The following is a 24,442-nucleotide window of genomic DNA, read 5'->3' on the forward strand; positions in this document are numbered from 1 at the left end:
CAAACCCTGCCCTGAGGTTACTCAACGTCCTTCTTGGGTGACCAATACAAAGAGAGACTTACAAGGCAAGGGGGAAGTATAATGATATAAGTTAAGATGCAGGATAGTGTAACAGGCACATAGAATGGCTTTCTCTAGAGCAGCAGTCCCCAACCTTTTTGTCTCTGGGGACTGGTTTCATGGAAGACAATTTTCCCATGGACCCGGGGGTTGGGGGATGGTTTCAGGATGATTCAAGCACATTACATTTATTGTGCACTTTATTTCTATCATTACATTGTAATATATAATGAAATAATAATAAAACTCACCATAATGTACAATCAGTGGGAGCCCTGAGCTTGTTTTCCTCAACTAGATGGTCCCATCAGGGGGTAATGGGAGACAATGATAGATCATCAGGCACCAGATTCGCATAAGGAACGCACAACCTAGATCCTTCACATGCTCAGTTCATGACAGGGTTCGCGCTCCCATGAGCGTGGAATCTGGTGCTTCCACTGATCTGACAGGAGGTGGAGCTCAGGTGGTCATGCTCACTCACCTCCTGCTGTGTAGCCCAGTTCCTAACAGGCCATGGACTAGTACTGGTCTGTGGCCTGGGGGTTGGGGACCCCTGGCTTTATAGCAGCAGATGCTCTAAGAGTTTATAAAACAAAACCTTTTAGTAACAAAGAAGATTCTACAAATGTAAACTTTGTTCCAAATTCCGTTTCAACGTCACAAAACTTAAAAAAAAAAAAAAAAAAAAAAAACCCTGAGATTTAGAGCTGAAGACCCTTCATTGAAATCTCAATTCCATAAACTACCAACGACATGACTTTGAATTAAATAACCTAACTTCTCTGGACCTCAATATACTCATCTCTAAAACTGGGATACAGTTGTAACACACCTCATGTGCTTGTCAGGAAGATGAAATGATGTAACACATGTGAAAGGGCTTTGTAAATGAGGAGAAATTTCATTAGAATTGTCACTGATTACAGGGAAAGGGGAGGAGGATGAAGAAATAAAAAAAAGTAAGACAGGAAAGAGAAAGAAGTGCCCAGCATCTGCTGAGGGGACTGGGCAGCTATGCGGACAGAAGTTCTGTCTTTCTCCCACAGTCTCAGGTGTTCACAAGGAGGATGTTTCTAGTTGAATAAGGCAGACAAGGGTTTGGCCAAAATTTTACTTCTACCTGATTAGCCCCCTCCCATGTGGTCAGCTTGCTCCTGATTCTCAGGCTCTATGGCTCTTCTGAGACTTGGGCATCTTTACTTGGGAAAACCACACTACCTGCCTGTGAGCATGGAACTAGAGGCTGCAATCTGCCAGGGCTGCAATCTGCCAGGGCTGCCGTCCGCCTCCAGCTTGTAGTCTGTGTGTCCCTTTGTGGTTCACTCCCTAGTTGCAGAGAATGCCACTACAAGACTTGGGGTCGTGGGTGGGCAATCCGTCCCAGCTATGTGCAGAAATGTTTCCCTTTACCACAATCTCTCAGAGGCCCAGCCAACACTGAATTGGGTCCCCAGGGGGGAACCTGAGTTTGCCAGCGGAAAAGGACAGTGCATCGCATCTGCAGGGGGCCCGGCATGGAGAAAGATGCAATGTCATAACAGAGCCTGTTGGGGGGCGGGTGGGAGAGTAACAAGCAGGGCACAGGGTGTGCAGAGGAGGTGGAGGTGGAAAGTGAAGGGCCACAGGTGTCAGCCAGGGAACTTCTAGTCTTTATCATGGAGAGTGTGGGAGACCCATGGGGGTGTAAACAGAGGAGGCATGTGGTCTGTCTAAAGAGGCCACTGTGGCCATAGAGTAGTAGAAAACAGACCAGAAACTGGGGGCACGCGTGGCAGAAGGTCAGTTACCTAAAAGGCTCATATGGAGGGCATTGACTCCATCCCAGGGTGCCTGACGAGAAAGGCAGATTCAAGAGCTACTTAAAGTCTTAATCAACAAGACTCGAAGACTAGTTTGACACAGGGGAGTGAAGCAAAGAGCAAAATCAACAAATCAACAATGATTCTACTGTGGGTGGCCGGATTAATGAACTATGGTTTTACTAAACAATAGTCCATTTCAATAAAAATAGTATCTCCTTAGATTGAAAATGAAGCTTACTATAGAAATCTCATTTTATATGCATATGAATTTGGTCTAGCTCGTGAGTTAGGTAATACCTCTTAATAGATGATGGTCGAGGCTCAGAGAGACTAATGGCTGCCTAAGTTCACACAGACAGTTACAACAGAGAAGAATTAAGTGTTAGCCCATTAACCCAGGTTTGACAAATAGGTCCCAAATTGTATGCCAGTTCTGATGAATTGGTAATAACGACCTGAAGCACGAAGTTTAGACTCTGGTATTGAGTCTGGCTTTGGAAAGCTAGAAGCTGTAGCAAATTGGCAATATCGGCCCTGACACCAGGAAAGAAGAATGGCAATACGACAGCTTTTTGCTAGCCCCGCACCAGAAATAGTGACTCCTTAGAAACTGATAGAACAAGACGACAGATTTGATTGGATCCAGCATATGGCTCCTAAAAATATCATTGGATCAAACTTTGTGTCAATTAACAAAATGAACAGCAGCAAGATTGTGAAGTGACCAAAACATGCCTAAGTGCCCTTGACCTCACTCTTCATTTCACTACTTCCAAATGGGAGGTTCCATTTCTTCCAGATGACTAGAGTCCTGTTGCAGTTCTTCAGGTGCCAAAGTGCCCCACCCACCACCACACCTTCCCTGAATTTTCAGGCAATGCAACATTCTATTTTTGCCCCATTGGAAACCCTTTTCCTGGAAAGGAGTAAAGAAGAGAAGAAAGAAAAAGACTGGGTTTGGGAACTTCTGTTCTTTATCTATAAAAAAGAGACTAATACCCCAATTTCAGTTGTCATGTAGCAAGCATTCTATACTTTAAATTTTTTATTTTTATTTATTATTTTTATTTAGACAATAAACTGAAGAGTCAAAGGAAGGGGATATTTTAGACAAGATTTGGACAGGATCTTAAAGTCTTGCCTCTTCCTGCCTCAAATGACAAATATTTCCATAAACTGATTTCTACATGGTTTAAGACAAAAATAATCCACACCTATTTTTACTGCTATTTAATGTTCAAAGATAAAAATAAAAATTGTTCCTAAGTCCAACTGTCATACCCTAAGGCAACTCAATCAACTCAACAAAATCAATGATAAAAGTTCTTCTAAGCTGAAATTCCATGAGTCTATGAGCTGGAATTTTTGTTCTCTCAAAGAAGCAAGTCCTGCTCTTGAGCAACGTGCAGAGGTAGGAGACTGAGTCAATGGTTTAGAGTGCACACTTTGGAACCAAACACGCATGAGTTTGAATTCCAGCTCTGCCATTTACTAGCTATGTGGACTTGAGAAAGATACTCAATTGCTCCCAGCCTCAGTTGTGTGTAAATTGAGCACACTAATACCTACTTCAGAGGGTTTAATCAAACTAAAATGAAATAATGTGTATAAAACCCTTAGCAAAGTACCTGGCACATAGTTAATGTACTTCTTATTATGTAGACAAAGCAATATGAAAATAACATTGAAATTTTTGAACACATTGCCTATATGGCCTTGCCTCCTCAAAGCAGTTTCCTAATTATAACAGTCTGTCTTCCCAGGACAGAGAATATCAACTACAGACTTCTCAGGAATAAATTCCATCTACCCAATCTATATATTTGATAATATAATATATACAATAAACCTCAAAGTGATGGGCAGAAATTTGGACAGGGTTGGTGCAAACATCTTGGTTTTGCGTAAACATCATTAAGGGTGCTTCATAATTATTTTAAAAATTGTTTTATAGGACCAACATTTTCTGTATAACGCAGTAAATTTAAGTTCTCATTTGACACTGAAAAACCCACTCAGTAACGGGAGTTAAGAAACTAATGAAATTACTATTTTTCAAGTCGTTAGTACATATTTGGCATGATTCTAGGCATGACCTGGGCAGAAGAAAAGTATAAAATATGGCTTCTACATATAACTTATGGTCTTACTAAGGAGATGATTGGGTAAAGACAGTTCATTCAAATGCCATAATCAACAGTGCGTAGTCAAGGACCAGCCACCAAGCAGCTGGGAGACAGAACATTGAGCTAATATTTGGAAAAAACCAGGTTTGCCAGTCAATTATCAGAAGTACCTGGTTGGTAAGGAGTCCTGCAGAGAAGAGAAGTTATTTTCTGACAGCCTTGAGCAGTTGATCATGCCTAAAGAGAACATTATCAATGTCCTCTAGACTGTTTATCTTTACTGGCATCATTTTTACCGACTTTTTTTTTAACAGCAGGAAACATTTATTCTCATATAGAACCCCATTATAAAAACTTTCTGAAACCCCCCCTTCCTCGCACTACCGCAATCACCACACAAAAAAAGAAAAAAATTGCAGTTCTGGGACTCTTTTTAATTAATGCGGATTTTTACTGCTCAGTAGTCCCATACGTGCAATTCTTGTTACAACTTGGACCAACTTTTTCCTGAGAGTCTATTGCTCAACTCCTAAGTAGGCAGCATTTCCCCTTTCCCCACTCCATTCAGCTCTCACAAAATCCATTAGACAACCTTCCTCCTCAGAACAAAAGGGCTTTTAGGATGTTTCACATGCTCTTCTCCATGGGTTTGAAATTACACACAGCAGTGCCAAAGGTAAGGCATTTCTAGAGGTTTTTGTTTTTTTGTTTTTTTTTTTTACAGTTCTGGGTGTTTTGTTGTTTTTGTTGTTTTTCTCTTTTTTTTCCCCCAGCTCCCTCTGCCTCTTGTGGTATATATTTGTGGCCTACAGCAATTACTTTAGACTCTTTAGACACGTTCGGATAGAGATAGATGACACAAGTGATCTACTTATCTTCCTTTCCCATCACCAATAAAAGTGACAGCCCGCCTAATTAGGCCTAATAAAGCAGCCGCAGAAAGAGTGGCGCAGCAGCGATCTAAAGCGAGATGGCATTGACCCGAAGATACAGGTGCTGCCTTAAGGCGTTGCTGCTATTACTTTATCTCCAATACATTACATCTCTGCTCATGCCATATTCAAATGCAAGTAGCATGTTTTTCTCCTCAATTCTTAGATCAAGAACAAAAAAAAAATCCCATCTAATCAAAAAAGGCACTGACAATTTTTCAGCCCCACATTAAAAGCAAAAAGTCATTCAGAACAGTGCACTCCATATTCTATTTTATAATATCACTTTAAGCTATTGCTTTGAATCTCAGACATTTCTTTGTTAAGAAGGAAAATCAAAAATTCATCAGAAGAAGTTCTTTCTTCCCCCCTCTTTTTTTTTTCTTCGAGGGCTAGCATGGGGTTTGGAGCTGGAACCAACATTTGTAGAAGTTAGGGGTCCTTAAGCAATTATTAGCGATGAGAGTTTGACACGCTTGAGAGTTGTCAACAACTGACTTTAAACAAAGTGAAAGGAAAGAGAAATAAACGGTGCTCTCAGCAAAATTAATATACAGGCCTGCAAATTAATGATGTCGTGTATTTTTTAAACAAGGGAAAAAAATCTGAACTTTGCATGAAACAGCATTTTAAGTACATCTTTGCAAAAATTGTCAGATTGTCAAAGGGCATGAAAGTGAATTGAGTCCGCAACTATTCATAATATTTCCACATATGCTAAATACAAAATTTATCTTACTTTATTTGCCTGTTCTGTAGCAATTATTTAAAGCTATTAGAAAGGGGGACATGTCCTTGATCTGTAGTGCCAATGACTGCTCCACAGCATTTATTGTAAGAAACATAACCTTCCTAGCCTTGCCTGCATACATACATACATACATACATACACACACACACACACACACACACACAAATATGCATTCTTCACTCCTTACTATTGGGCAAATACTACTTAGTCCTGTGCATCCTCTCTCACATTTTAAAAAATTATTTCTTCAATAATCCTTCCATTTACATTGTTTTAATTTCTACCTGTATCCAAATAAGTCTCTAAAGTATTACTTCTAACCCTCTTTTGTGTCCAAAATGAAACCCATTATCTTCTGCTCACCCTTGCCCAATCTGAACCCTCTTAAAACATTCCGCCTCTGTAATGTTCCCCCATTACAAACAGTAGTTACAGTTCCCTTGCTAAGAACCATTAATCCATCCCAACTTCCTGCCTCTTTCTGCTGGTCTTTCCAGGATGAGAATGATTTGCACAATAGTCATAGCTATCATCTATGGAAGACCTCCCTGGTGTTACACATGATGGCAAGTATGTCGTATACAGTAGTTAAGGGCCATAACAATATGGAATAGGTCATTGTTTGGTCCACGTTTTAACTAGTAAGGGAACTTCAAAAAGTAATTTGTCCAAGGCTACGCAGCCAGTAAGTGGCGGAATTGGAATTTGTGCTTGCTGACTATTCTAACAAATCTGTAAATAATAAAAATTTTAAAAGAGCAGGGCTTTGGAATTAGCGAACAAGCTGTCTCATTTCATCACGTGCATCCTCACAATTATAATTATGTCCCCTAACCACTTCTCCTTGAATACTGAATAAGTCGTTCACAGAGTTTTCCCTCTCTGGTACCCACCCTAATGCATTATGTCAGAAGACCAATCCCCATTTCCTTCCACACAAAATTTCCGGCTCTGCCCTCTATCATCTAGGTCATACTGGGAGACTTACCTACCTTCCCTGAGTCACAGTTTCCTCTTACTGCCACTTACCGTCTGATTTCACCTTTCTGAGTCGCAGGGTTGCCGTTGGAAAAATGGAGGTGATAATGATAGTTGCCTCTTAAAAGTCTATTGAGAAGATTCGGTGAGATAATGTTTCTGAAATTCATAGCAGTGCCTGACTCATAGTAAGTGTTCGACAATATAAGCTACTGTTATTAACAGCTGAATAGCAGTTCAAGACAAAGGAGCCAGCACACAATGGTGATGGACTTCAGTTTCACATAAAACAGAAATGGCAACAACTTTGGGATTATCATTCCTATTCCTTTATTTGTGCCATCTTACGTAAGACCAATAGGAGAATTTCCATTCCTTATCGTGAGAGCTGGTTTATCTCACATTCTAACAGTAGAAAACTTTATCTATGATATTTCCAAATTTACCAGAATTCATATCCATAATGATAGCTTCGTGCCTTAGAAAATTCTGATGTGCCTGATTCTGAACAGAATTTCCTACAGTGTGTCTTGTTGCAATCTTATTCTTCTTTGTGAATTGGCCATACATTTTGGTATAAAAATAATAAGAACCCCATTCCCTGATCATTCGACATAACTGAGTTCACCACCTTATGGAGCAAACACAACCCCAAATGGTTTAAACTTTCAGCGTCAGCTGGTAACTATTCTAACATGAACTGTTTCTTCATCGGCTCTCATTTCTTTCTACTAAAAGATTCTGAGGAAGGTGGAAAGCCAAGATTGGGTATACAGAACACAGTAACTGTTTTACTTGGGGTGATGATGTTGTTTTAGGTGGTCTATCCCCAAAATATATCCATGAACCCCAGATTAGACATTGGTGGCCACTCACTCAGTGCTTCTTAATAGCAATGAATGGAAATGGGTTTTACCAAGAGATTTCAGTATTTTCTTGCTTCCACATAACCCTTTTGATGTATTTTCTAACATTTCACAACTAGATTAAAACATAGCAAGTAAGGGGTCTGTTGTCTCTCCTGAGTCCTTCTCCATTAAGAAACAATATAAAAATAAAAAAGAAATGTCAGGCTACACAACAAAAGGACCCCTTACGTGAATGCACAAAGCGGTGCCTGCTGCCTTCTCTCATACACTCATGGTAGCTAATGCTCTGCACACAAGAGGGGCTCTATGAAAGTGATCCAGTGGGCCAGGCATGGTGACTCACGTCTGTAATCCCAGCACTTTGGGAGGCCGAGATGGGAGGATCACCTGCAGTGAGAAGTTTGAGACCAGCCTGGCCAACATGGCAATTCTCCGTCTCTACTAAAAATACAAAAATAATTAGCCAGGCGTGGTGGCGGGCGCCTGTAGTCCCAGTTACTCAGGAGGCTGAGGCAGGAGAATGGCGTGAACCTGGGAGACAGAGCTTGCAGTGAGCCGAGATCACGCCACTGCACTCCAGCCTGGGCGACGGAGCGAGACTCCGTCTCAAAAAAAAAAGAAAAAAACAAATTAGCCGGGTGTGGTGGCACATACTTGTAATCCTAGCTACTCAGGAAGCTGGGGCAGGAGAGAACTGCTTGAACCTGGGAGGCGGAAATTGCAGTAAGCCAAGATTGTGCCACAGCACTCCAGCCTGGGCAACAGAGTGAGACTCTGTTTCAAAAAAACAAAAAGTGATCAAATGACAAAAGTAGTAGATTGTATAACAAAAGCAGCACACACTAAAAAGATAATTCTCATATTCACAAAAGCAGAGGCAGGCCTTCTCTTGTGACTATTAGAAGTCCTGTATGGATGAATGCTAGGTCAATATCAGAACTGTTTTCCCATCTGTTTTGCCACCCACTCCCTGCTATTGGTTTAGCATGTTTTCAATACCTCAGTGACTCAAAGGTCCAGTGTTTCCTTCCCAGGTATATTCCCAGCCTCCGTAGTAAAGTTTTTAAGCTCACATGTCTCATGAGGAGTTTAACAAATTCATTGTTTTGTTTAGTCTGATGATCTTAGCCAGAAGCAACTAGGGAGCTGTATTAGTATTTGGTTTATTTCAAAATTAGTGGGCATGCTTTGCATTTTGAAAATCCCTATGTGATAACTCTTAGGAAGAGTCCTTCTGGCCAGAGGCTTATCTGCAATTGGGTGGGTGTCCTCCTATACCCTTGGCTACCAGAGCAATGGCCTGACCTACAGGTCTGTTAAATACATGACCAATCTTTTTGAAGGACTGTGTACAGTAAATACTGTCTTTCTTTTCTCCATCATTCACTGGCATCTGTTGCAATTGGCAACTGGCTTTTGCGTTTCTCACCCTTGGCTTTCTGCTCTCTCTTTTGAATACACGTATTTAAGTAACTGATCAGCAAACTACATGCAAAGAAATACTGTTGCTCAAAACATTTATGGACATTGCTGACTCAGCATGGCTCAGTATTAACTGGTAATAAACTAAAGCTCTTAAACCTTAACAAAATTAAATAATGAATGTGCTTTTCTCTATAGGCCTATATCTGTCCTTCCAAGGAAGGAACACCTAACCACACACACACACACACACACACACACACACACAGAGAGAGAGAGAGAGAGAGAGAGAGAAATTACATTTATCATCATCCCTTTTCAGTTAAAGAGAAATAATGAAAGCTATTCCTTTTACATATTACAAAAACCACCTCACCTATAAAGCAGCACAAGCTAGCCCATGGTAAGGCTGAGTCTTTCCCATTGCTGAAGGTCATGTGTTCAGAAATCCCAACTTCCAGAGCTATCAGCGAGCTCCAGAGCAAACTCAGAAATAGGCAGTTGTGGAGTTTAATTCATCGAGTGATTTCACGTTAAGAACATCTCACATATCACAAAAGCAGGTTCCATCCAGCCTGTCATGCTTCCCTCCTTCCAACACTGACATCACTTCTTGCCAGAGGGGAAAAAAATTGCTTTTTAAATATTGACTTTCTCAGTCACTGCCAAGGCCAACCAGTCAGCCGTGAACCACATTTGTTGCTGCCATCTTATACAGATCCTGAACACTGCTGCTTGCCAAGAAGCATCTCCAGGGCAATGGCAAAGCCACAGTAACTATCCCGAGCTGAGATTCCAGCCATTGAGCCAGGAATGCAGGGGGTAATTCCCATACTTTAGTTTAGGAGTCATTATTCAACCTCCTAGTGACACCGCTAATGACCCTCAACCCTCTGCATGCTGGGTCCTTACTTTTCACTGCAAGGCTCCTGATCCAACCTTCCTATGGAGCTAATAACAATCACTAGCATTTATTTAACATTTACTACTGTATGTGCCAGGCACTGTTTTAAATTATTTTAAATTTGTTACTACTACCACCACTATTAATAGTAATAGCTAACACCTGTAGAACATGTAGTATTTGTCAGGCACTGTTTCAAGGATTTTACATATTCAATCCTCACAACACCCCTAGGAGATAGGTACCATTATTATACCTGTTTTATAGAAGAGGAAACTGCAGCAGAGTGCTTACCTGAAGATATGTCTACTACGTGGAGGAGAACTTCCAACACAAGCTGTCAGACTCTAGAGCCTGCTGTCTACACATTCTCTCTATAGGAAAGGTACGCCTGTAACAACTAATCAGAATTCCAGGTTCCTTTAGAGAGGGACCTCAGGAGAAGTTTCTGAGATCTGGGCCAGATCTGGTCTCCACTTCCTGGAGAAAGTGACTACTGAGTTAAGTTTTGAAGGACCAGGAGGAATAAGCCAGGCAGCAAAGAAAAAGAAAAGTTTCCTAACATGTCTGTGTAGACACAGACCCAGTGGGGAGATGGGTGAGGGTATGTAGAGAAGGGTTTACTCAGAAGATTTCAGGGAGTTCTATAAAATTAGGACAAAGGATGCAGAGGGAAGGGACTAAGAGATAACAGTGAAGGGATACTGAAGCCAGTCCATGACGGGCCTTGATTGTTCTGAAGAGTTAGATTGTGCCCCGAGAGTAATGGTGAGCTTTTAAAGGACATGAAGCCAGGAGACTGTCACACATGTATTTCCTTTTCAGAAGTATCCCTCAGGAGCCCTGTAGTCATCACACTACACACAAAAGAAGACTAGTTAGGAAGTTATGAGCATAATCTAGATGAGAAATTATGACAGTCTGAAATAACACAATGGCAATCATTATAAACATAGGAGAAAATACCCAGTGTTGAACTTTTTGATATTGCTTTAATAAAGAATGCTTGTCCAGAAATTGGATCCTCAAAGTTATTTCCCCTAGAGGGCTTGACTGTAGTCAACCTATTCTCCACAGACATCCTAGGTGTAGCACCATACCTTGTAATCAAACATGAATGAGCTCACCCTTTCAAGTTGAATTCAAGTATACTAGAACTCATTTTCATTGCAAAATAAAATATTTAATTAACCAAACTATTAAGAGCCCGGGGCCAATTTAAAAAAAAAAATCTTTCCCATCATCATCCTCCTCCTTTTTACATTACAAGCCATTTTATCATAGGAACTTAAAGAACATCTCTACTATGTCTTCCCTTGGGCCGTGGTTCTTAAAGTAATGTCCATAACCCACCAGGAACCCACAGGCTAGCTGGCCTCTTGTAACATATGTGCAGATAAGTGACAACACATCTGGCTCACAATAGGCGCTCAAAAAGCTTTATGTTAAAAAAAAAAATCAATTAGTTGGTGAAACCTATAATTTGAACTTGGACACCAACAATTTTCATTTAATATTTCACAAATGTCTTATCACATTCTCATGAAACTCTATGCCATTTTGCTTTTTTTCTCTGGCAAGTTCTCTTATGGGATATCTTGCTATAAAAACAGTGGTGTCGGTGATTCTACGGATTGTCATCCATTGGCCAAAAGAGTTTGAGAATCACTGCCAAGGGACTGATGGAGATTTCACAGAAACGACTCCTAGTTAGCTTTATCATCACAAGGAGCTTAACTGGGAGTCATCTGAAACAGTGGCTAACTAAAAAATATTACATGGATCACTAGGATTTTAGAGCTGGAGGGAACCAGCACCCCCCCAAAAAAAGTGATTAACTGAAAGTCACATAACCAATTAGTGCCAAAGATCAGACCAAGACGTATGACTCTTAATTGCTAGATCTGTATTCTTTTCACTATCCCATGCTGCTGCTTGCTCATTTAGTTTGCAACTATTACTAAAATATACTTGAAGTTTAATGGTCTACAAGCCAACGATGAGCATGTAATGTTAAGATGGAAAACAAGCTTCAGAAATCCTAGTATTTAGTCCTAATGTGTCATTTGCTAGTTGGGCAGTTGCTTCCTTTCTTTGAGTCTCAGCTTTCTTGTTTGTCAATGGCAGTAAACTCACCAGTCCTCTTTCTCACTGTCCATGAAGATCAGCAGTTCCTTCTCCACGAATGCTCCCCCTCTTCATAGAAGCCTATCCATGGCATCTTGGTCTCAAGGGCCTGTTTCCACCTCAACCTACTACCTGGTTTCCTCTTCTGTCTTTTATAACCAAAAACAATCACACTCACAGCCATCACACACTCTGGATCAGAAGTGGCCCCACCAGTTGTTAGCTGTGTGACTTGTGTCAAGTCACTAAATCCCCCCAAGACTTGATTTCTCATGTGTAAAATGGAGCTATTATTAGTTCCCATTTCTAGATTGCTGCAAGATTTAAATAAGATATTTGAAGTAAAGCGCTGTAAGGATTCATTCAACAAGTATTTATTCAGCACCTGTTATTCACCAGTGAACCCAAAGCAATTCAAGCTCTCGTTCTCCACAAGGCCTGGGTGTTTCACCTCTGAGAGGTTTCCTGCATCTCCTTATTTCACTTCGGAGGCTCACAATAAAGCCTGTTACTTTGAGGTCAACAGAGCATGTCTCTTTGCCTTAGAACTTGCAGAAGCAGAGCACGATAACATTGGTGAAACTACTACAAAAACTTTAAACACACAAGTAGAAGGGATTTTTATGAGTGCTTCCAAGCATAAGGAAAGATTTGGCAAGTGAAGCCCAACACTGCCTTGCCTTCCTTGAGAAGTTGGAATCTGAGGAATTGGAATCTTCCTCAGGTGTCTCACTAAGAAACCCAGGTGCTATCCCAGTCAATTATTTGTACTTCCTTGAGTATAAATTTGAATTTGCCATCTGTTGGGAATGAAGTCTGTCTCAGTGGAATTTCCTTAACACTCTTTGGATCTGTCTTCTCACACTTTTCCCATTCTGTGCTGCTTTTATACATATCTCATCACTCCCAGGAGGCTAAAAGCCTCTGGAAGGCAAGATTAGTGGGTGGTTACCCATGCCATCGTGTTTCTCTCCCAGAAACTCAGCCTTGTGCCTGACACAGAGGGAACCCTCAAAAAGGTTTATTGCTAACTGTTGAAATAGACACTGGGAGCGACCCAAGGGGCTAAGCTCTCCAGAGAGCAGTGCATTTTGGTGACCATTCCTTCTGCAATACTCCCTACATTTTTCTTTTAAGTTCACCAGCGTGCTTTATAAGTAAATAGAAAATGCTAACCTTAGCATATTCGAAAGAACGTTTAAGCCTGCAGCAATTAGGTTATCTCTTGGTTATTTATTTCTTCGGCTTGTTATTAGCTGTGTGCGGAATATTATTCTAATTATGTCAGCCCAATCAGCAATATTGCATGTCCAGGCTCATTTCCATTAGTTTGAGCTTTGTCTTTCACACTGTGATACTAATTCAATGAGACATCAAACATTTAAATCGACCCGGGATGCCGAGGTCAGGCAGTTCTGCCCTTCCACTCTATTAGCACTCGGGTGTAATTGTGTTTGTCACTCCCCACATGACGAATAGTATCAGGGTGACTATCGAAGCACAAATGAGCAATGCACTAATATATTATTTTGTTCTATAATATCAATATGTGTTTATTCAGTGCCCATGTTAGCCAACTTGAAACAGTCATTTTAATACAGTCATATAAAGTGCTCCATTCTCACCAAATCATCTCTTTAGAACACTTGCTGGACTTGCAATGCAACTGGGCCAAAGGCAGGAAAATAAAAATGGTTGCTGGAGGTAAAAGGAACCATGAAGGTCTTAAAAATCAGAACCTCTAGTAACACTAGCAAGAACTTAGAAACCACAAAAACAAAAGGTAGAATGCAACTACCAGCTTTTCTGTGTGCTTTGCAAAACTCTTCGACTCTCTGGTAAACAGTTTAAAAATCAAGTTGCAACCTATAGTATTTAAACAAATATGAATGTACCTTGGAGTTAGCTGAAGTTTCTCTCTCTGACTCTGTTTTTGAGAGCAAACAAATTGGTAAGTGAGACAATAAAATATTTTGGGGTTTTTCCCCCAGTTCGTTGGCTTCATTTTGTTTCTACAATAGCGTAGATACACGACAATAAATTTTACCCAAGATTTCAACAAACCCCCCTCTCTACTATTGTCATATGATTTACCCTTGTTATTATAAGACTTTGAATATTAGTATAACAGAGTGTTACCCATAGTCTTTCAGTTTCTTATTTCACATTTTAACATCTAAAAATCACTACAGAAACTGATTCAGTGAGAAGCCTAAGCTAAGACGGTGTACTCTCTGATAAGTAGGTGCTGTTGGTTCTAATAGGAATTCTATTTCTGGGTCTCATTGCCTTTTCACAATTTCCATAGAACAGGATTTGTGATTCCCATGGGACAAATGAAAAACTCACCCTGGAGAAGTGGATGTCCTAGCTCAAGATCCCACAGCTCATCAATAATAAAGCCAGAACCAGAGTCTGGGTTTCTAGATTCCTGCATGGTCATGACCTGCTCCAAAACCTCAAACTACCCGCCCACATCTTTAAACCACTGGCCTGGAGTCTGGGTCACTCCTACTATGGTATCATTCCTTATCCAGGCTCTACTTCAGTCTTGGCTCCCAGAACATTCCATATAGCCTGTGCTTGGCCATCTGCCCAGGTTGTCTTATCTATCTTCTCCAAATCATAAACTCCTCAACTAATGCTTGCATGTGCAAAGATATGCATTGGAAAAAAGTAGGAGGATAAATCATCCCTAACCACTGCCGACAGGTTCAATGAATTAAACCAATGTATGTTAATTGAAAAATCATTCTTTATAAATATAGATAAACTTTAAAAGACACGATTAAGTACTTTTTAATAGCTTTTTAAAAACTCGCCTTTACTTTAAATGACCTTTAGATGTATTTTTTGTTCTATTGATTTTACTATTTTAACTGCAGATGCATCTTTTAATTTACTCCAAGGGAATTAACCGAGAATCTTCCATTTTCTGTTTGGGTCTCATTTTAAATGCCAGAACTACCCCTAATGTAGGTATCACCAAAACTTAAAACACCAAAGCTTAAGAAACAGTTCTGACAACTGGTTCCACGGTGCAGGGAAATGGAACTTTTTATGCTGATACTATAATTACACCAAGAAACTGAGAGCACACTCAAAAATAAGAATTTGCTGCTATGACTAGTCAATGGCATTTATGTTCAGGGAAGAGAGAGAGGTGTAATATACTTTGACAATTTATTTGCAACATTTTATATTTAACATCATTGTATCTGCATTTTGAAAGCAGCACATCAGACTTCTGTTCTCAAAGATCCAAGCTGAGCAAAATTGCAAGTAGAAATAAGCGACCAACTCCAAGGCTGAGGACCAGCCCCTGTGATGTGGATGTAACCCTTTGAGGACACAGCATTCTGGAAAGGTGACAGGCACAATGTAAGGAAGCCAAAGGTCACCTCCAATCCTCCTTTTAGCTCTTGGTGGGATATTCAGCTGGATCTGAATATTGACACCAGGAAGATGAACAAGAGTACACACATTTCATTCATGTTGCATGTCCATGGGAATCTTCATAAGAGAGTAAAGTATGAAGAAGTGGCCAAAGCAAGACGGTTTTATACTTTTAGACTAAGAACAATAAATTGGAGAAAAAAATGGCAGGGCAAAAAAAAAAAATCTGCCTAAGGATAGTAAATTTTCTAGGGGAATCACCAGGAGATATAGCGGGGGTGAAATAGGTGGAAGATAGGGTTGCTTCAGGAAGTATGTTAATTCAGGTCCGTTGCAGCCTCCAATTACTAGTCTGTGGGTGATAGGAGTTTTTTCTTACCCTGGTATGGTGAGGACTACCCTCCTAGAGGAATCTTTATCCCTTGCTGCAGGCAGGAAGAGACAGCTCAGCTACCCTTTCTGAAACAATTTCTCCAATATTTTCAACTTGAAATAATCAATATACTAATCTGGCATATTTGGGATGGCACATCCTTCACTCCTTCAGTGGCAAATAAACCACTGGATGAAATCAGGCTGGCAACCTTCTGAAAGGGGTATGCTGAACGGCCGAGTCCTCTCCTTCCGGCGTGCTATTCCCCTGCTGACACATCTGTGTGAAGTAGTAGAGGCCTATATCCACCTGCCAATTTTCACGTGGGATGGGCCACTGACGCTCATGGGCACGGTGGCCCAGCCACCCAAGTGTATGTTGAAGAGCCATGGCTTATGCACCACCTCGGGCAGTGACTAGACAGGCTTAGTGTCACCAACACTGCAACCATCGATCAAAGAAGTGGGATTCATCAGGTATCCTCCAAGATAATTCTGATGACATAGAAAGTATTAGTAGAATAAAATAATGAGACCAAAAGAGGAGAAAAGACTAACAGACCAGACAAATTAATGATTATGTCCTTCCCTTTCTTCCCCTATTAGAAAAAAAAAATTAAAAACCAGAAGGGGAAATAGTGAGCATATTTTCTAATTGGGAGTGGAGGTGATGAGGTGGAGGAGACATGGAATCATCACAGCAGACTAGGAAAGAAAGGGAAGAAAAAGAGAAACCATATTTAATGTAATGTGCAGAAGTAGCCATTTATTTATGCACCCTTTTCATTTATAAAAGATGTGTTTCGGCCTCTGGCTGAATGTACATAATAATTAGCGCTAATGAATATAAATGATACTCACAACTCAACCTGTTTACAAAGTCTCCCCATGTCATTCAGGGAAGAATTGAGTTTGGAAATGAGATTTATGTTGTGTTCTTGGGCTTGACGATGACCTAGAGGTTACCAAAGCTAAGGACAATGAAATCAATTAGCAATTAACAAGGCAAGAAAGTGTCAAACCCACAGAATTCAGTACTTCCAGCAGTAGGCACTGTTACAGAGGAAGACACTCTTCCCATAGGGTAACATGTTTAGCTCAGCACAACCAGCAGCTGTTGAGGGTGGGAGTTTAGGGAACAACTTTAAAATCATGAGAGGTCTACCAAAAAAAAAAAAAAAGAGAGAGAGAGAGAAAGTAAGAAAAGATGAAAAGAAATATGCTTTCTTAGCTTAGGGGAACATTACCCTGTAGGAAAAGGAATAAACTACAGGGCTGTTTGGTGTTCATATGCCAAGCTGAAGAAGTGTCACCCATATTGAGATCACATTACTCTTCAGAGAGGGCGTGGAAGCTCTGTACCCTGCTACCCCAGTCCCCATGCATCTCTTCCATTTGGCTGTCCCTGAGTCGTTGCCTTTATAAGAAACTAGCAATAGTAAGTCAAGTGCTTTTCTGGAGTTTTCTGAATTGTTCTAGCAAGTTATCAAACTTGAGAAGGGGGGCCTGAGAAGTCTCAAAAGTGTACTGGCTCAGCGCAAGTGTGGTAGCCTGGACACCTCATTTTCAGCTGACATCTGACATGCGGCAGTCTTGTGGGACTGAGCCCTTAACCCGTGGGGTCTGCATTAACTCTAGGAGTTAGTGTCAAATATGAACTGAATTCCTGAACACCCAGTTGGTGTCAGATAGTTGGAGAAATATCAAGGGGCCGTGTAGTACAAAGGAAAGCGTCTTTATATAAGCTCGATAAATGCACTGAGAATTTTACGGGACAAAAATGAGCTGGATTGGGAATGAAAAGATGATATCTGGTGTGCTCTGTGTAATAAGATAAGAAAGAAAAAGTGCAACATATTCGCAAGATTTCTGTTTTTAGTTCTATGAAATAAAATGTGAGGGTTTCAAAAGGCAGGCCCCAGATATCTGGAAAATTCACTTACAGGATGCCTCATTTTCCTGAAAGCCCAGGATCCCATGCCTGATGTTCTGACATTCTTGGAATACATTACTCCCTTACCATTACGTGCAGCTCCTGCCTTTGAAGATACGGCAGTCTAGTATATTTTGCAAGTAGCAGAGTCTTAAGAGAGCAGCAACTTTCTCCATCTGCAGAGGCAAACACTGAGCCGAGGCAAGAGAAGTGACCTTCAAGGTCTTACAATAATAGGGGGCAGAGATAGGCCCCACTGACAGCCCCTGAATCTAGGCCTCCTGTTGTTTCTATGAAATTAAGCCCAGTCCCAGAGAAGAATAAATTTGGCCCCTGCAAACTGCCGGCCTGCCTAGCTCACCCTTCTAAATAGAGAAAAGCCAAGTCTGCTGGCAAAAAGGACCTAGGGAATTTGGAAGTGTGCCTACTAAGAGAAAGCTGAACTCACTTTGCTTGCTAGATCCCACAGCCTTCTCTTTCACTAAAACCATGCTTGCCTTATCCAGGAAGCCCACCAGGCTAGCTTCACCTACTTCTGACCACTTACAGCATCCCAGTTCTTCCAATTACTAGCCAGGTGATATTTCCCTGATGACTCTAGCCTCAGTCTCCTCACCAGAAAAATCAAGATACTAAGACCTACTTCCTTGGATAGTTGTGAAGATTCAATGAGATAATGTGTAGAAAGGGGCCTGCCACAACATCTGGCAAATAGTAAGTACTTAATTAAGGAAGGTCTTAGCGCATTATTACAACAGGAACCTCAAGGCCTTAAGCAAATAAATCGCAGCCAACCAAGTTGCTGGGTGCCTCACTGTGGTCACTTTAGTATACATTATATTTAATGTTGTGACTTTGGTGCCACTGCAGTCTTACCCAGCATGACCTCCTACAGTTCAGGGTTCATGCATACACATGCATACATATGGGCTGAATTGAAGGGCTCCCCTCATTTGCCTCCCTTCTCTTGCTAGATTGGAATCTTCTTCAGAACAGGGACATCTGTGGTCTCTCATGAGCGCAGTTGGCAGACCAGCTCCCCTGTAGCTGACTATGTCTGAGCTGATAAATAGTAACTAACACTTTAAAGGTTGTTAGAATCGTTTACAAGGCAATTTCACATATAGAATTTCATTTGATCCCTGCAATTACCCTCAAAGGTGAGCAGGACACTTATTTTTATCCCCATCTTAGAGGAGAAAACAGAGGCTCAGAGAGGTAAAATGACTTGCCTCTCACCTCAAGTGGAACTGATCCATTTTTGGAATCAACAGCATCCTTGTCCGGTTCATCAGCTTTCAACAGAGGATATCAACCCTTCCCCTAGATGACCATTAAAACATGAACATTGCTGTACAATGTCCACTCAATGAAGACTCGCTAAACACATTTTTCTACGATTTTAACATCTACAGCTTTTGTGTCTGCCTAAAGCAACTTGTTTTTAACTTATTGAAAGTGAATATCTATCCAACACAGGTCAGCAAGCTATGGTCAAATCTGGCCCATAACTTGTTTTTGTATGGTCCACAGGCTAAGAATTTTAAAGAGTTGTGAAAAGCAAGATAAAGCAAAACAAACAAAAAAGAAAATGCAATGGAGATGGATGTGGTCTGCAAAGCCTAAATTATCTATGGGCTGGGCGCAGTGGCTCACACCTGTAATCCTAGTACTTTGGGAGGCTGAGGCAGGCAGATTGCCTGAGCTCAGGAGTTTGAGACCAGCCTGGGCAACATGGTGAAACCCCGTCTCTACTAAAAATACAAAAGAAATTAAACGGGCATAGCGGCATGAGCCTGTAATCACAGCTACTCGAGAGGCCGAGGCAGGAGAACTACTTGAACTTTGGAGGTGGAGGTCACAGTGAGCCGAGATTGCGCTACTGCGCTCCAGCACTCTAGCCTGGGTGAGAGAGCAAGACTACGTCTCTACAAACAAACCAAAAAAAATTAATAATAATCATCATCATCATCTATGACCTGGTCCATTAAAGAAAAGGTTTACTGGTGCCCAAATTCGACTGTGGTTCCCTTTTGCATCGTCAGCTCAGAAGCTGAGAGCCAAATATGTGGCCCTTCTTCAACAACTGGATAGGACTTCATGCAGTGTATTTCAGGAACCTCACTCTGAGCTCCAATTTGCTCTCAAAAGAAATATTTGGGCGCAGTGGCTCACGCCTGTAATCCCAGCACTTTGTGAGGCTGAGACAGGTGGATCATTTGAGGTCAGGAGTTTCAGACCAGCTTGGCCAACATATTAAAATATAAAAATTAGCTGGGTGTGGTGGTGTGTGCCTGTAATCCCAGCTACTCACTTAGGAGGCTGAGGTAAGAGAATTGCTTGAACCTAGGAGGCGGAGGTTGCAATGAGCTGAGATCATACCACTGCGCTCCAGCCTGAGCAACAGAGGGAGATTCTGTTTCACCAAAAAAAAAAAAAAAAAAAAAAAGAAAGTAAAGAAATATTTGATGTGACTCTTTTGATGCTGAGGAAATTGGAACTACCACTGATGACCCTAAAACACAAACCAGAAACACTTTGGTTCCTTTATCACTGAGCAGTATGTATAACTGACACCCACACTTTATCTTTTACCCAAAAGTCCCTGAACCTTTCTCTTTCATGATTCTTAAGGTTGCCTCAAAATGTCCTAACTAATGTTTCCTTTAATTTTTAAACTTATTTTTAGTGTTTTGCCTTGCATGGTAATAGTTTATCTTGTACCATATAATCATTTTTGAAAATTACTGAATCTTTTTGGGAACAAGAATTTGCGGCCCATGCATTAAATAACCTCCTTAACGTTATCTAGGTACACAAAGCTGGCTTGAACCCAGTTCACCTTATTCCATATCCAGGGCTTCCCCACGCCCAACCCTCCCCACCCTGCTATGCCTAGAAGTCAAAATTCATGTTTCTAAACAGAACCAGTTGTAGGTGAAACCCTGTAACTTTGTGATGCTCCCCAGCTGTATCCCACTCTCCCAGAAGGCCCATCCTGAAGCAGCCACCTGGGCTTTCTCTTATATTACTGTAGGAGGCATACACATACATCAGGAATACTCCTGATTGCTTTGAATCCAGGTAGTTACCATTGCAAAGGAAGAGGTGTGGGCCAAAAATCTGTCCCAATACAGAAGGAATCACTGGGAATCATGTGGGACCAAATGGCAGGGTTTGGGTCCTGCCCTTACCAACCACCAGCTACGTGACTTTGAACCAGTTGTCTACTCTCTCTGAACCTGTTTCCGTATCTGTAGAAGGGGGCCCATACCTGACTTAACATCCTCCTGGAGTTGTCAGGAATTGCACAGGCAAGAGTGAATGATAAATTACCTAGCGACTTTTGGAAACCATATACAACTCTATTATTATTATAGTGGCAGCCCTTCTACAGACCAGGCTAAGAGGTTCGGGTTGGAGTCATCAGTCCCTTCCCCACCCCCACCATCAGCTCAGTTGCTCTAAGAATTTGGGCAAATGAATTTTTGGGGTAAAGTGAGGGAGTTTTGCTTTTTCCGTCACTTAGTCCCCTAAGCTACATGGCCCTCCAGAGGCTAGAAGGTCCCCTTATTTACAGAGGAAACAGAAGACAATGCATGCACCCCCAACAGGCTTTAAATGACACTCTACACTTCCATGCAAAATCTTCAACTTAAATTATAAATGGCAAAAGAACCCTAACCCATGCTGCCAATTAGACGAGACAGAGGAGTCTGGAATACAAAGCAATTCTGACCCCAGTCTGGCTCCAGGGAATGGCTAGGCTAACCCTACACATTACCCACTTCAAATTTTCATGATTCTGTCATGCATATATTATACAACCCCATACAGAATAAACATATTATTTTCATGTTTTCTTTTCCCTCCCCAAGCTGAGTAATTAAGCCCCTGTGTATTACATCTATTCACTTGAGACCATGCTTTTCATTTGACAGATCAAAAGATTAAGCATATATTTTTCCTCTTCTTTTAAACCAGCCACTGCCCTCTGTGAAACACTGGATTCCTTCCTTCCTTGAAAGTGCTGTTCTTTCAAGTGGTTTTCACCTTGGGACTAAGGAACACCTTTCACCCTCAGTCTTGATCATAGCACAGGCTGGTCAAGGAGAGATGTGGGTTGAAACCAATGGGGCCAACATTTTTTGCAAGTAGAAGAGGCTACATGAATCCATTTCAGGACTGCTCATGGGGTTAGAGGGAAACCTTCTAGCTACCAGCAAAGGCTTTTCCAAGACCTCTACAGGCTCTGTGCACTCTTACGTTTTTTGGAAGCCTTACCTTACCCACATCATATCAAATACCCTGCATCCCACTTTACAGGAGATACACATAAAATCATATGAGTTGAAATGAGTTGCAGTTGATTGGTAAACATGTTTCATTTTGTAAAAGCTTAAACATTTTTTAATATGACTTTTATAGTTTCAGATTTTTCATTAGTAATTTCCTTCCAGGATTCCGACGTTTTATTAGGCTCTTGCAAATTCCAAGCCCCAGGCTCTGTGTTTACGGATCCAATGGTTAAATGGTCCTGTTGCCAACTGTCACCCCTTAGGCTCTAAGAGAAAGGTTACACTGAGAGTGTCTGGCATTCTTACCTGGGGCAGTTCCTGTCCCTTCTACACCACACTTCTGTGAACAGTAAGATATTACCAGGGCTGAGTTAACCAAGAGAACCAGCAGATTGCTGTCAGCAGATGGGGTTTAGAGGTTCAGGAAGCAGCTGGATTTGAAAAGAAAAGTAGAAATCTACTCAAGGCAGTGAGAGCACGGACCTCCTCTTAGGGCCTGGGGGTGGGGGTGGGGGGGGGCCCTGCAAGCCTGGAAATAAAGAAAAATCTTGAGTTCCTGCAAGGGAAATTCTAGAGACCAAGATATCCCCAGGAAGTAAATTCTCAACTTGCTAATCAAGAAGGTAATAGCCTCAAACAACAGCCAAGGAAACTGGAATCACCGGATGTTTAGTTCTCCTATAGAAACTAAAGATAATCTCTTAACATATGTCTCTGAGTTGTTTTCAGGAACCTAGATTCCCACTAAACAGATTTGCCATAGGCATCCTCAGAGAAGAGGGAACTGGAGACTGACCTGTGACCACTGTTCTTTATTTTAAACTTTTTCCTGAAGGGCCTAGAGAAAATCATACTCATCAGCCAAAGCTAACATTATTTCCCGCTAACCCCAATTAAGGAAGCTTCTCTTCCTTAACCAACTGCAAATCAGAAAATCTTTGAATTTGCCTATATTCTATAAGTCCCTACTTACAGAACATCCTGCCCTTTTAGGCCAAAATCAATGTGTAATCTCTATGTATTGTTTTACAATTTTGCCTGTAACTTCTGCTTTTCCAAAATTTTACCTATAACTTCTGCTTTTCCAAAATTTACTTCTGTCTTTAAAAAACCCTACCTGTAAGCTGTCAGGGAGGTCAGGATTTCAGTGGTAGCTGCCTGTTTCTCCTTGCTTGGTGCCCTGAAAAATAAACAACTTTCTTTCTCCTGCTGCACACTTGATATAAGACCTAGTCTCACTGCACCAGGCGAGCAGACTCCAGTTCAATTTGATAATAGCAGTGAATGGGGAATGCCAGCATCTCTCCTAGTCTGATATTATGGTCCCAGTTGGGGAAAGCAGCAAACTACAGGAAGGGACAGAAATGTAACAGGGAGATCCTTGATAAGCTTCCCACACAGCCCAGGCTGACTGGCTGACTGTGCTGCATACAAGGAAGACCATATGAGACCTGAAAAAGAGTAAACACTGTGGCCGCTTCCAAGATGGCCAAATAGGAGGAGCTCTGGTCTGCAGCTCCCAGCAAGATTGCTGCAAAAGACAGATGATTTCTGCATTTCCAACTGAGGTACCTGGTTCATCTCACTGGGACTGATTGGACAGTGGGTGCAGCCCACAGAGGGTGAGCTGAAGGAGGACGGGGCATCGCATCACCTGGGAAGCACAAGGGGTCAGGGGATTTCCCTTTCCTAGCCAAGGGAAGTTGTGACAGACTGTATCTGGAGAAACGGTACACTCCTGACCAAATACTGTACTATTCCCACAGTCTTAGCAACCAGCAGACCAGGAGATATCCTCCTGTGCCTGGTTCAGTGGGTCCCACACCCACAGAGCCTTGCTCACTATTAGCACAGCAGTCTGAGATCTACCTGCAATGCTGCATCTTGATGGGGCGAGGGACATCCACCATTGCTGAGGCTTGAGTAGCTCACACTGTAAACAAAGAGGCCTGGAAGCACGAACTGGGCGGAGCCCACCACAGCTCACCAAGGCCTACTGTCTCTATAGATTCCATCCCTGGGGGCAGGGCATAGGACAAAAGGCACCAGACAGCTTCTGCAGACTTAAACGTCCCTGCCTGACAGCTCTGAAGACAGCAGTTCTCTCCGCACAGCGTTCAAATTCCAAGAACAGACAGACTGCCTCCTCAAGAAGGTCCCTGACCCCCGTGTAGCGTGACTAGGAAACACTTCCCTGTAGAGACTGACAGAAAACTCAAACAGGTGGGTGCCCCTCTGGGAGGAAGCTTCCAGAGGAAGGATCAGGCAGCAATATTTGCTGTTTTGCAGCCTCTACTGGTGATACCCAGGCAAACAGGGTCTGGAGTGGACCTCCAGCAAACTCCAAAGACCTGCAGCTGAGGGGTCTGACTGTTAGAAGGAAAACTAACAAACAGAAAGGAATAGCATCAACATCAACAAAAAGGACATCCACACCAAAACCCCATCTCTAGGTCACCAACATCAAAG

This window comes from Theropithecus gelada, chromosome 7a (genome assembly GCF_003255815.1).
Source record: "Theropithecus gelada isolate Dixy chromosome 7a, Tgel_1.0, whole genome shotgun sequence".
NCBI classification, from domain to species: domain Eukaryota; kingdom Metazoa; phylum Chordata; class Mammalia; order Primates; family Cercopithecidae; genus Theropithecus; species Theropithecus gelada.